Source organism: Pteronotus mesoamericanus, unplaced genomic scaffold (assembly GCF_021234165.1).
Source record: "Pteronotus mesoamericanus isolate MK-2021 breed Mesoamerican mustached bat unplaced genomic scaffold, CSHL_Meso_final scaffold_85, whole genome shotgun sequence".
NCBI lineage: Eukaryota > Metazoa > Chordata > Mammalia > Chiroptera > Mormoopidae > Pteronotus > Pteronotus mesoamericanus.
In genome coordinates this window covers 7,434,156-7,448,615 of record NW_026555329.1, presented here as the reverse complement: position 1 = coordinate 7,448,615, position 14,460 = coordinate 7,434,156, and the positions used below count along the sequence as shown (strand labels likewise).

Genomic DNA, 14,460 nt, shown 5'->3' with positions numbered 1-14,460 from the left:
TATTCCCTGTCTTTTATTCTCTACTGGTCATATAGCTTCACCCCAAAAGCAGGGCAATTATCACGTAATGACTGAGAAGGCCGAGGCCCACTGATGCTGTTCCGTGCTTCTTTGGGAAGAATTTCTGGGAAGGGTTTTCTTGCTGTTGCTCCCTTACCCAATCCTGTGTCCCTTTGAACATCCTCAGCTGTCTGTTTCCTTTCTTCCGCTTATCAGAATGGTAGATATAGTTGTATTGCTTTAAGCGTTGGCAACTTCTAAACAAACTTTGAGCTCAAAAGGAACCACCTGTGTCCACAAGCCCCTGTAAGTCACTTGCCTTGTAAGTTATCAAGGCGTAGAGGTTAGAATGTGGCTCTTTTAACTATTTCACAATTACCCAAGGAGGGCAACACATTTGTCCCTCAAAGACCATTCAGCCAGAAATTCCTGAACTCGAGGGGGAAGTAAATGCTTGCCTCAGCAGTCATTTATTCTTGGTGTAACAGGTCCATGCCATTTGGGGGAAATAGGTTTATTAAAAAAAGAATGGAACAATTATTAAGACTTTAGCTTTTCAGGGGAATGGGGATGAGCTCTAAAAAATACATCATAAGATGTAGGAGCAGAGGCCCTGCCTGGGTTGTTCACTGGGTTGGAGCGTCCTGCCTCACACCAAACGTTTGTGGGTTCCATCCCCTGACCGGGGCACATACTTAGGTCGTGGGTTCCATCCCTATTTGGGGCACGTTCAGGAGGCAATTGATCAATGTTTCTCTCTCGCACTGACATTTCCCTCCCTCTCAAGTCAACAAACATATCCGCAGGAGAGGATTAAGGAAAAAAAGTACGAAAAGATGAGTGACAGTCTCTCCCTCATAGTTCTCCTATGACAGTACTGAATTCAAGAAAAGTGATCAAAGTGTTTAATGGAACATGTTTGTTTTTGATTTTTGTTTTTGATTTTTTACCTCTACCAAATCCATATAGTCTGCTAAATGAAATGCAGGGTTTGCTGAAAAAGATAACAAATATAAAATTTTGGATTTATAGTAATGATAAGAGGGAAATAGAGAAATATTGAATGTGTATATTCAATATTTATAAATCCCATGGGAATAACTGGGTACCACTTCAGGTGAGGTCATTTCTTTAAGTACAATTGCAATCTCTTGGATCTCTTATCTGGATTCTAATACTTGGGTCCATTGTATTAGAAAGAGCTTCTCAAACTGGGGAGCATTAAAATATACAGATTCCCAGAATCTAGCACTAGAATCCAGGAATCCTCGTATTTTCTTTATTTGAAAGATTATATTAACTTAAGAAAAATTTAAGTAAAAGATGCCCAAAATTTCATCATTGATAAAATCAGCATTTTTATATGTCTATGTAGCATTTAATTCTTGTTAATTCATATTTTCTTTCAACATTTGAAGTCGTGTTAAATGTCATAGATTTCCACATTTAAACTTAATATCATATAATATATATTTTTACAGTGTGCTCTTTTACAGTTATTTTTCATTACTCTAATTCCTCTTGTATCCTATTCTCCACCATCCTTGAGGAAATAAATATTAATTGCCTTATGCCAGTCATTCACACCTTTCTGTATGCTTGTCCAAATATATATTGTAATGTACTTTTCTTTTTTAGCACTACATAATAGTGCCCTAGTTCAACAGATACAGATATAATTTAATATTTCTTTTATTTTACTGAGATATAATTACATATAACCTTTTATTAGTTTCAGATGTATAACAGAATGATTTTATATTTGTATATATTGCAAAATAATTACCACAATACGTCTAATTAATATCCATCAAAAGGTACAAACTTCCGGTGTTATGGAGATGTAATGCACAGCATGGTGACTATGGTTAATAATACTCTATTGCATATTTGAAAGTTGCTGAGAGAGTAGATCTTAAAAGTTCTCATCACTACCAAAAATTATTTTAACTATGTATGGTGGTGGGTATAATATATACCATTGTATTTCTTATAATGGTATAATGTTCCACATGTTCCGTATTTTTAGAACTATTTCTCTACTGATGGGTATTCAGGGTATGCCAGCTATAAACAAAGCTGCAACAAACTTGTCTGCCCTTATATATACACACCATATGTACAGGTACTTAGTTTCACATGAAAGATTTCCAGAAGTTGAGAATCTTTACTTAAAACATTCGTAGGCGGCTAATGATCAACTAAGGTCTGACATGAATTCTAGCATTTGCATGAGTCTTAGAGTCACTTTGCTCTGCCCTTCAGGCCCCCAGAGCGGACAGCAAGCCCCTCAGAGGAGAACTGCTGTGGCTGACAGCCTGTTCTGGCTGTGCAGAGATATGTCTGCTTTGAACGCCATAGGTTCCAAATTCTATGCTGATCACACGCGGTCAGACCTTGACACAGCTTCTGTATTCCTGGTTCTTCGTGATCCATAACAAATAGTTATCACCAAATGAAAAGTCACTTTCCTGGGAGTTAAATAAAATGATTGTTTTTAATTTTTGTTTTGTTCTTGTTCTAGCATTTCCTTTTGCATCCCTTTATCTACTATCTCTGTTCCAAAGAAACAGAATTCCTTGGAAACTCTGGGTCTTCTGAATCAGCTGACAGAAGATTGAGGGTCTGCTGACAAATTCAAATGTAAAGGTTCCCATGGAAACTATCAGCAAATCCTCATTGTAATCTTTTGCAACTGAGCTCTAGACGGCAGTCTGGCAGAAGTCTCACAGGGAAATGAGCAACTGTTTATCCCATATAAGCTGAAGCTCAGCAGATTAGTTATACTAAAAAATATAGAAGCACATGGATACCTAGGAGTTTGCTTCATTGATCTGATTAGCAATAGGGTTCTTTGACACACACTTTTTTTTTTTGGTAAGTATATGAAAGAGTATCACCATCAAGGTATTTTTTGGTTACAGGCCAATAGCTACTTACTGAATGTCCTATGTAAGTTAAAAGAGAAGATTTCTCATGATCAGTGTATTCTAAAAAAAATAATATGAAATGTTGTGAATCTATAACCTTAGCTGCTAACATCTTAGCAAGTCAAAGCTATTTAATTCCCTCTTTAATGATATTTGATATAATTATTCATAGTTTTTATATTACTCCACCCAAAACATTCTCCCTTACAATTTCCATTCAGAGGTTGGCCCATTTAAAACAGGCATTATAATTTTATGTGTTTTGTGTGTGTGTGTGTGTTATGTGAAAATCTTGGATAACCTCTTCATTCTCCCTCTGCCCCTCTGTTTACCAACAACTTCATTAGTTCTGACAAGCTTTTCAATTATATTTTTAAAAGAAATAAAGCATAAACAACTATTCTTGTGACCTGTTATATTTCGGAAATTAATCTGATTCTCCTCTTCTATAGTACTATTTTTGAATTAGAGAAAAAAGTAAATACTATAAAAGCACAATTTTTCACAAATATAAATGAGTTTTTAGTTATTAGGCCTTTTAGCAAATGCACTTCTCTATTGACACTCTGTTAAGAAAAGTAAGAATACACTTTTTTTTTGCTGTGGTATTGATCATTTTGCTAGAGTTTTGGTGTTCTGTTTTCCTAAAATTAGCTTCAGCAATTACTGTGGTTTCACACACCACCGTGGAATTAACATCAATAACAGAACCTGGCACTGCAGAGAGCACAGTAACAGCTTATGACGCTATTGCCACCGGTGGGATATGCCATCTCATGTCCCTTTGGCTTCCTGGGATAAACCTCTCGTTTCATGTTCACATTACTCTTTTGAACCCAGAAAAAGACTCTGAGAACAGTTCTAAATTATTTTGGGGTAGTTTATGGAATATGGGCATTTAAATAGCTGCACATTTAAATTTCTAGAATTAAGCCAAATTATCCTTTTGCTACTTTTACTTGTAAAACAGTTTCAGTCTTTAAATGTACTAAATAAATTGTTTGGGTTGTATGTGTATGTGTGATTTTTTTTGTTTTTGCCAAGCACAAACTAGGAGCTATAAGCCAACCGTCTGCCCATCCATAATGTTTTGCCTTTAAAATGTATTTTCCTGTCATTGAAATCCTTTAGCTAATTAGGAAGTGAGTTAACATATGTGACAAAAGCAATTAGGGAACCACTGGCCAAACCAGAACAATATTTACACATCAAGAGACTGGATGTAAAATTGTGCCAAAAGTACTTGGAGAGTTACCTGAAGAAATCATCCTTATATAGCCAATGAGAATTTCAATTGATAAAAATTAAATACATCTATACTGGATTTATTTGCTATACTAACTATTGATTCTTTATTTGAAATATATATAACAGCACTGGGGATATTGTCAATAATATTGTAATAACTGTGTATGGTGCCATTTGGGTACTAGATTTATCTAGGTGATCACTTCATAAGTATATAAATGTCTAATCACCTATTGTATACCTGAAAGTAATATAATATTGTATGTCAATTATAACTGAAAAATAAGGAAATTTATACATTATAGCAAAGCATGTGTTGAAAGTGAAGCTATACCCCCCAAGAAATGTACGTGGAGATCCTGAAGAATAAAGTTCAAAACCAGGGACTCAAAAGTCAATTATTTATGACAAAGCAGCCAAAAATATACAATGGGGAAAGGATAACCTCGTCACTATATGATGTTGGGAAAAAAGAATGGTCACATGAAAAAGAATAAAACTGGACCCTGATCTTACGCCATTCATGAAAAGGAACTGAAGCTGGATCAGAGACTTGAATGTAAGCCCTAAAACTACAAAGCTCCTGGAAGAAATACAGGAGGAAATCTCATTGACTTTGATCTTGGCAATGAATTTTTTCTTTTTTTTTGGATTTGCCACCAAAAGCAGAGGCACAAAAACTAAAATAAACAAGTGGGGCTACCTCAAACTAAAAAGCAAAGGGTCCAACATCAAATGAAAAGAAAACCAACAAAATAGGAGAAAATATTTCTGAATCATGTATCTGATAAGGAATTAATATGCAAAATATACAAAGAATTCAAACAACTCAGTAACAAACAACAACAAAACCCTACTCAAAAAATGAGCAGAGTTGCTGAACAGACCTTTTTTCCATAGAAGGCAGACAAATAACCAACAGGTGCCAAACACCACTAGTCATCAAAGAAATGCAAATCCCAAACTACAATGGGCTATCACTTGCACCTGTTAGAATGACTATCATCAAAAAGATAAGACAGAACAAGTGCTGGCAAGGATATGGAAGAAAAAAAAACAAACTTGTATACTGTTGGAGGGAATGCAAATTGGTGCAGCCACTGTGGACATTAGTATGGATACTACACAAATAATTAGAAATAGAACTATTATAAAATCCAGCAATTCCATCTCTGGGTATATATCCAGTGGAAATTTTTTAAAAAAGAATTTTGAAGAGATATCTGCACTCTTATGTTCATTGCAGCATTATTTACAATAGCCAAGATATGGCAACAACGTAAGTGTCTGTGGACAGATGAATGGATAAAGAAGAATTGTATTTTATATATACACAATTATGTATATATAAAGAATCGTGTTTTACAAGCACAATTCATTCGTAAGACAGAAGGAAATCCTGCCATTTGTGACAATATGGATGGATCTTGAAGGCATTATGATGAAAGAAATAAGCCAGATAGAGAAAGACAAATTCTATGTGGTATCACTTATATGTAATGATGAGAATTGAAACAAACTCAACCTCATAGAAACAGAGGAGAGATGAGGTTGCCAGGGGCTGGAGGGTGGGAGAAGTATAGACTTTCAGCTATAGACTTTCAGCTATAAGGTGAATAAAATCTGTGGGTCTAGGGAAAAAGTCCTTCTCTATCTCCCCAATTACTTCTCAAACTCATATTCATCCAATCCTGTCTTGCCAAGCATTCCAGACACTCTTGCTGAGTCTCAGTGAAGTACAGTTGCTCATGAATATGCTGCCTTTGCACATGCTGTTCCTCTTCCTAGAATGCCAGTCTTCATCTTCCTGAAAAGGGCTCCCCTATAAATATTTATTTTATTGCTTTTGAAAATGATCTTTAAAAGGCTGGTCTACAGGGAAATTCAACACATGCAACTGTGAGGCCATCCTTCAGAAATCTTTGTTAAAATCTTCTTACCTACACCTTTTCTTTAAGATTTTTTAAAAAGTGATTTTGTTAGGTGAACTCTGAAACAACAAAGTTAGCATTGAATCCAGTCAGGTTCAAATAAGCATTGAATCCTAACAGAACTTGTCGATTCAAACTAAATTCAGTGAAAGGGCATTACATTAAAGTGCAAGACTTCAAAAGGACTTCAATATACGGCAACTCTAAACCCAGAGGTATATTTTTGAAAATGTAAAAAAAAATATGTTTTATATTAAGGAATATATACAATATATGACTTCTCATGCTTTAAGCATGTTAATATAAATAAAATTCTATGTCAAAATAAAAATAAAATTCTATGTCAATATTTTTCCTAAAGGGAAAAAATGTGAAGCCTTCTTTTCTATTGTCTTAAGAGACCTACTAGTATGAACTAAAGATCTGAGTCCATCACTATTAGGTTTCCTGCTTTTGAGTTTTCCTCTAAGTCCTGTTACCTGTTCTGACTTGACTGTACCAAAAATATCTTGGCTTCTATTGCATATCACATACGAAAAAGTGAGGCTTTCTCTTTCCTGAAAGTTATGCCGCAGAGCATTTGCAAGGCACTAAAGGCACCAGGGGGCCTTTGCTATGGTGCTCACTGCACTGTGGAAGCTGGGAAATTGTTAACTGAGGGGGAGAGAGGTACAGGTCATCGCTCATTTGTTAGGAATTGTAGCCTCTGTTGTAAACACATGAGGAAATATTGGGCACCAGGGAGTTAGTTTTATTTAACTTTAATTCCAAACTTATGTGAGTCTGATGACACATCACAGAACTTACACAAGCCAAACTGTGTTTTGGGAAAGCAAGTCTGGGAAGAGTGGAAATTGGTGCTGGCACATTATGTGATCTCCGCTTTGTGCCATGATTTCGGGTCGTAGAGGTTTAGAGACGTGCAGGGCCGTCGCTGGTGACTGTGACTGTCAGCTTGTTCCCCCGGTCCTTGATTCTTCTGGGACTCCTTCAAGCCTCTGACTCAGTGATGTGGTCTCAAACAGGAAACAAGCCTACTGACAAATCTTTTGGTTGCATTTTAAAGTAAGTAAATAATTCTAGTGTGAGAACATTATTGTTTATCTTCTTAAAAATCCTCTTTTGTTATAATCACCTCTTAATGTTGTTCCAACAAGCTTCTCTTTCTCAAGAGAATACAAATCACATACAACTTGTTATGTCTTTCACCAAGGGAGTGTAAATCGAATCTTTGGGTCTGAATACATCATTGTGGGCATGTGTGAACTATAAAAGGTAAGGGTACAATGCACAATGTATACTGTCCTTTGGATACTCTTCTTTTGAAGAGAAGAGATATACTCAGAAACAGCAAATACTGTTAGGATTAGGCACATGGTGGTACAACTGCAGTAGAACAGCGGGTCTTACTCTTTCTCAAAGCCTGTCCTTTTCCCAGACCTGGACAGCGATAATGAAACATGGTTTTGCATTTTTAAATGGGGCAGAACACACAGACAAAAAACAAAGATTTAGTCAAAACACAGCTATATCTTTAACACTTTATATTCAGCCTGAACACTGTTGGATCAGAATGATTTCAAGGATGTCTCAGTCAATTGCAGTTCCACTTAACTGGCCTTAAATCCTGCCGTCACAGGCCATCAGGGATAAGAAGTGAAACATTCCTATAAGATGAGAAGGGCCCATGAAGATATCCCTTCACTGTACTCCTCCATCTCCCCAACCAACGACCCTCCAGAAATTTGTATTAATCATTCCCTCAATTTATTTGTAAAAATGCATAGTTTCACCATTGACGTATGTTTTCTTAGACAATATATTGTTTTACTTTAACCGCTGTTCAATTTTACATTAATGAAGTCAGACTTTATTATTACACTGGCACTTCATTGACACATTAGTTTTTCAAAAACTTCATTTTGAGGCATGAAATTGAACTTTATAATATTTCATTGCATTAGCTACATAGTGAATACTAAGGAACAAAAATTACTCATTTTTACTATAGTTAAATTTATTAATCTTATTTATCCTAGTTTAAATACAAGATTATATTTTTTTGTTAAGAACCACAGATTTTTATTTTTGTTGTACAAAAACTTTTGAATATCTATAATTTTATATAGTTCAATATAATAATTTGCAATTTTTCATCTCTAATATTTTATTTCATAATATTTTCTCTAAATATTTTAAAATATTTTATTTCCTCTAAAATTTTACTCTTCACATTTAATTCTTTAAGTTACTATGTTTTTGAGTTGAAAGACCCATTTTATTTCTCTATTGTGGTTAGCAAGTTATCCAAGAACCATTTATTACTTTTCAGTAGAAGATAGTTCTCTATAGCCCTCTTGTGTTTCTGCTTATCTTCTGAAATCTTGTGATACACACTATCTATTCAATAATGTCATTTTTAAATTTTTAAAAATCCTCACACAAGGATATCCTTACTTTTTTTTTATCCCCACTAGAGGATATATTTATTGATTTTAGAAAGGGGGTAGGAGGAGAGAGAGAGAGAAACATCAGTTGGTTGCCTTCTGGACATGCCCTGACCAAGGATCAAACCTACAATCTTGTTATATGGGAAGATACTCCAACCAACTGAGCTATCTTTGCAGGGCAAGAATGTTATTTTTTTAAAACTAGTTTTAGTTTCTTTTAAAAACTAAATATATTTTAGTTTTGCATTCTATATCTGATAATTCCAATATATTTCTAATATCCCATTTTACAGCAGTCATATTTTCTTATTTAGGGTGCAGGGTTATGTTTTAGTTCACACTAGAATTAAAAATGTTAGTTTTCAAGGTCCCAGTTGTGTGTGTGGGGGGGATGATACTCTATTAACTCCCTACCTCATATGGATATTTTTCTTTGCTACTTCTTCCCTACTTTTAGAGTATTAAAATTCTAAAATTCACATGTTTCAGAAAATGTCTCAGGAGGAATCTGGCTTCAGTTCTGCACTTTCTCTTTGGATTTGTTCCTTCATTCTGTTGGGACTAAGTATTCCAAAAGTTCTTAAAACCTCATTGATATATTTAAGAAGAATTTAAAATGCTTGATTAAGTATCTTAAATTATTTTCAATGGTACTGTTAAGTAATTTCCCTGGAGTTCCAAATTGTCATAAAAGGAAATCTAACCATTTTGACATAAAATAGAAACATGCATGTCCTACTTTGTGTTTTAATTTTTATGAGTTTTAACTCTCTTATTCTATAATTTTGGGGGTAAACTATATACTTAATTAGCATTTATTTACTTATTCTGTACCAATTTTGGGTTTTTTTTCAATCTGATTTCTATTAGTCAGACTACAGATTGATTGTGGGTCAATTACATATCTCCAGACTTGTAAATGAATAATAAATAGGCTGTTATCTTTCCATATAGGATCTGAAGGGTAAAAGTGATGCACCTTTCAATATACTCAGAACCCATATAATCCATAAACTGAGAGATGAAAATAACACACCTGAGGAGGCCTAGCAGCTAAAAAAGAGAAAGGACATCCACTCAGAGTAAGTCTCAAATAAAAACAGCTTAAGAGAGAAAGACAACTTCAACACCAGCACCACCAAGAAAATATAGGGAGGTCTAAGTGCAGTGCAGTGAAAGACTAAAACTGAGAAAGACACAATAGTCCTACCAATATTTAGAAGATGAATTGAAGGAAAAAGCAAATAGTGCTGATATTGACATGGTTTCAAGTAGGAAAAATACCCTCAAACTTCAAGTATTGAGGTCATAAGGAAAATCATAAGACATTGTAGACAGAGGCAAGAGTTCTGAAATGGTAGATTGATAGCGGAAATTGCAGACAGATAAGAAGGAATAAAGTAGATAAAAATATTAAGAAAGGACACAGCAGTGCAAAGGCCTTGAGAACATAAGTAAATTGCTGGGTGCTGCACAGCGAAGAGCCTGTAATTGAAAACATAATATAATTTAATATAGAACTAGTTCTGACATATGGTGTGTATCAATGAATTTTTTTTGAACTCTAAATATGCATGAAAAGATCAAAGGAGAAAGTGAGCCAATGAGCACTGGCTAACAGAACTTGTTGGCAACACATCTCGGTCCAGATGGTATCATCGGCAGAAGGTACCCGAGGAGACTTGTTGCTAAACATCGCCAACAAGTTTGTCCCGTCTGAGTAGCTACATGTACAAAAGGCTCTTATCATAAGATCTGTGCTGAGATGCCAGTAACAATTCGTGGAAGCTGTTTTAGGACCTTAAAGACCCTGCTATATCTATCTATCTATCTATCGATCGATCGATCGATCTATCTTGGGATAAGTCTCTGTATGTGAGTCTTTGTTCAATAATGTTTTTTGTTTTCCATTAACTTGGTTTATGTATTTCTTTATGGTATTGACTTTTTAACATTCTCTGGACTCTCAGAAATACAGATATAGTCCCACTGTAACTGAAAGAATAAAGATGGTTTTGTTCATAAAACTCACAGATACTGCCAACAGTATAGTGGTTACCAGAGGGGAAGGGGATGGGCGGAGGTAGGAGAGGGTAAAGGGGTCAAATAAAAGATGATGGAAGGAGACGCTACTTTGCGTGGTAAACACACAGTGCGATATACAGATGATGTATTATAAAATTGACTTGAAACCTACAAAAACTTATTAACCAATGTCACCCCAATAAGTATAATAAAAATTTCTAAAAGATGTTTCTTTTTGTTATGTTTGTGAGGATTACCTTTGCACACTTGCAATAATAATATCTAATTATTGGCAATAGCTAACATATTATTTGAACATACAATCTCCTCTCGCCTTTACTAGTGGGCACCTGATTACCAGCCCCTTTTGTCACTTGCCCCCCATTCTTTGCCCCACATAGCATGAGCACAGAAAGTCAAAAATTTTCAGAAATAAGAATCTGAATGGGTCCAGAGCTTAAGCCCTCCAAATATCCATACCTTTTCACAGAGTAATTGATGTTCTTCCTTCCCATTAACCTCATTTCTATGCTCCCCTGACAAGGACTGAGTCTAACATTGACACATTTAACTCAATCTGCAAACTGATTCTTTAAATGAAGGGTTATGGCTGTCATACAGCTCTAATTCAGCATCGATTAGTAATCAATTATTGATACTAGGTTTACTAAGTGTAGGATATTTAAAAAAAATGCTTGGGAAACACACATTAGCACAAAATTCTCTTGGTTCTCTTGCCCACAGATCTCAATTTTAGGTGTGAAAAGACACATATGCCTTGGTGGCGGGTGCTCATCTTTGGCCTGGGACACTTTCCGTATTCCTCCACCTGCCTCTCTTAGCTCTTCCCTTTCCTTAGACCTTCATAGGACCTTAGATCTCCTTGCAACATACCGATGAGCCAGTCAGCAGCATCCTGCATTCTCCTCTGACCATCAACCTTAACTGCAATTAGTTACTTTTCTCATAATTATTTGCCTTCTCCACTCAACTGTAAAAGAGTGAGGGCAGAGGCCTTGTTGTCTGACTCACTACTATAGCTTTCAGATTTAAACAAAACCCAATAAATATGCACCAAATAAATAAACAAACCAGAATGATATGGCATAAACTTTTGAAGAAAGGTTAAAATATTAAAAAGTGCCACTGGCATTTCTGGAAGGAAAGAGAGGACCAGGTGGTCAGGAAAGAAGACTTCATGCAGTAGGGTAAGCCTGGTTTGTTTGTTTTTTCGTTTTTTTGTTTTTTTTAATTATTTTTTATTAGTACGAAGGTGGAAAGTAGAATCTATTAGTAGTGAAAAAATAAAAATAAAAACCCTGACTCAAAGTGTGGATTGACACTTAAGGAAAAGTAAAAATTGCCATTCATCTCTGGCCTATGGTTCATTTCTAGAATCAAATTCAGTCTGGATGACATATTACATTCTGGACATAGCTAACAGCCCTCATTCATGGGCTCATGAGCAGAGCATCAAATTAGTTGGCATTGTTATATAAGAATAAAACAGTTTTTTTTTAAAGGTGAAGGTTTGTTATCATTGAGAAAACTTTCAGTTTTATTACTGTCAAATGGCTTGATTACAGAAGCAGTGGGTGTAAAAATAGCCAATGATCACGAAAAAACCCATTCCTTCAGTTTTTAGATGGGCATAATATACTTATGGATTTAAGTATGGGAGCCACTTTTTTATGGGAATTTTAACCAATCTTATAAAGCTTCCTTCTTAAGAAAAGTTATAGGACCAAGAATTTTTAATATCCAAATAATTAATCTTGGGCTCCTGAATGTAATATACCTCATTGTTTTTTGGCTTCCCATTCAGTAGATCACATTCCTCCCTCGTATATTCTTTCAATGGCAACTGCATTACTTTCATTCATCAGAAAGACCCACGAAAGAATGATTGTGCTAGACAGATGGCAATGCCCATTATAAACAACAAGAAGGTCCATATATTTGCAGTTCTATTACCAGTAATGACTAAAACATAATTTTATAAGTCTTTGCTTTTATTTTGTAAGATACATAAAATGTCTTACTGGTATTTGAATTTCTATGTATTTTTCATTAGACTCCAGAAAAGGAATTATTGTTTTCTAATATTATTACAGTATTGCTTAATACTTGAATGTCAAAATTACTAAAGTTGAGACTGTCATAAGACTCCACAAAAGCAAACAAATGAAGAGATAATTTCCCCTAAATCATAAGATTTCTTTCTAGTGATGATCTCTACCTAATAAACATAGCTCCTCAAATTTCTATCTGTCACTGCTCACTGTTAACATTTGATTTGTGGACCTTATAACTGTTTTGGCTAGAATTTAAATAAAAAATTCTATACTCTACTACTAGTTCACTTCATTATGGGGTGTTTCAGTGATATGTATTTCCTAAGCAAACACTGAGAGAGGTATATGAAGTCGCTGCAATTTTTTAAAATTAAATTTATTGGGTGACATTGTTTAATAAGATTATGTAGGTTCCAAGTGTACATTTCTATGATATATGTTCTATATCCTGCATTGTCTGTCCACCACCCAAGTCAAATCATCTTCTGTCACCATATATTTGGCCCCCTTTTCTTTTAACTACTTTCCTACCCTCTTCTTCCCTTTGGTAACCAACATACTCTTGTCTGGGTCTACGAGTTTCAGTTTTATATCCCACATGAATGTAATAATATGTTTATTAGCTTTTTCTGTCTGACTTATTTCACTTAGCATGATATTCTCAAGGTCCACCCATGTTGTTGCAAATGGCAGTATTTCACCTTCTCTTATGGCTGAGTAGTATTCCATTGTGTACATGTACCACATCTTCTTTATCCAGTCCTCTATCGAAGGGTGCTTTGGTTGTTTCCATGTCTTGGCCACCGTGAATGCTGCTGCAATGAGCATAATGGTGCATATATTTCTGTGAATAAATGTTTTAAAATGTTTTGGGTAGATATCCAGAAGAAAGGTTGCTGGGTCATATGGTAACTCTATTCTTAATTTTGTGAAGAACCTCCACACTGTTTTCCATAGTGGCTGTACCAATTTACTTTCCCACCAGCAGTGGATGAGAGTTCCTTTTTCTCCACAATCTCTCCAACACTTGTTATTACCTGTCTTGTTGACAATAGACATTCTAACAGGTATGAGGTGGTATGTCATTGTAGTTTGATTTGCATTTCCATAATAGTTAGTGAAGTTGAGTATCTTTTCATATATCTGTTGGTCATTTGTATGTCTTCTTGGGAAAAGTGTCTGTTCAGGTCCTCTGCCTATTTTTTAATTGGATTGTTTGTTTGGGGTCAAGTGTTTGAGTTCTTTATACATTTTGGACATAACCCCTTGTGAGAGTTGTTGTTTGCAGATATCTTCTCCCCTTTGGTTGGTTGCTTTTTTATTTTGTTGGTGGTTTCTTTTGCTGTGCAGAAGCATTTTAGTTTGATATAGTCCTATTCAGTTATTTTTGCCTTACTTCCCTTGCCTTTGGGGTCAAATTCATAAAATCTTCTCTAAGACCAAGGTCCATCAGTTTAGTACCTAAGTTTTCTTCTATGTAATTTATTGTTTCAGGTCTTAAATTTAGGTCTTTGATCCATTTTGAATTAATTTTTGTACTGTAGTCTAATTTCATTCCTTTGCATGTGGCTTTCCAATTTTCCCAGCACCATTTATTAAAGACGTTTTCTTTTTTTTCATTGTATGTCTTTGGCCTCTTTGTCAAAAATTATCTGCCCATATACATGTGAGTTTGTTTCTGCGCTCTCAATTTTGTTCCACTGGTCTGTGCATCTGTTTTTCTGACAATACCATGCTGTTTTGATTATTGTCATTTTGCGGTGTAATTTGAAGTCAGGGAGTGTGATACCTCCTATTTTGT

At 35.1% G+C, this 14,460-nt stretch overlaps 1 protein-coding gene across 1 annotated transcript in view; it reads right to left on the bottom strand.

The window, feature by feature from the left end:
• TMEM196 (transmembrane protein 196) overlaps positions 1-14,460 on the bottom strand; it is a 245,127-nt gene that overhangs the window by 116,082 nt on the left and 114,585 nt on the right. The gene's annotated exons all lie outside the window — the stretch shown is intronic.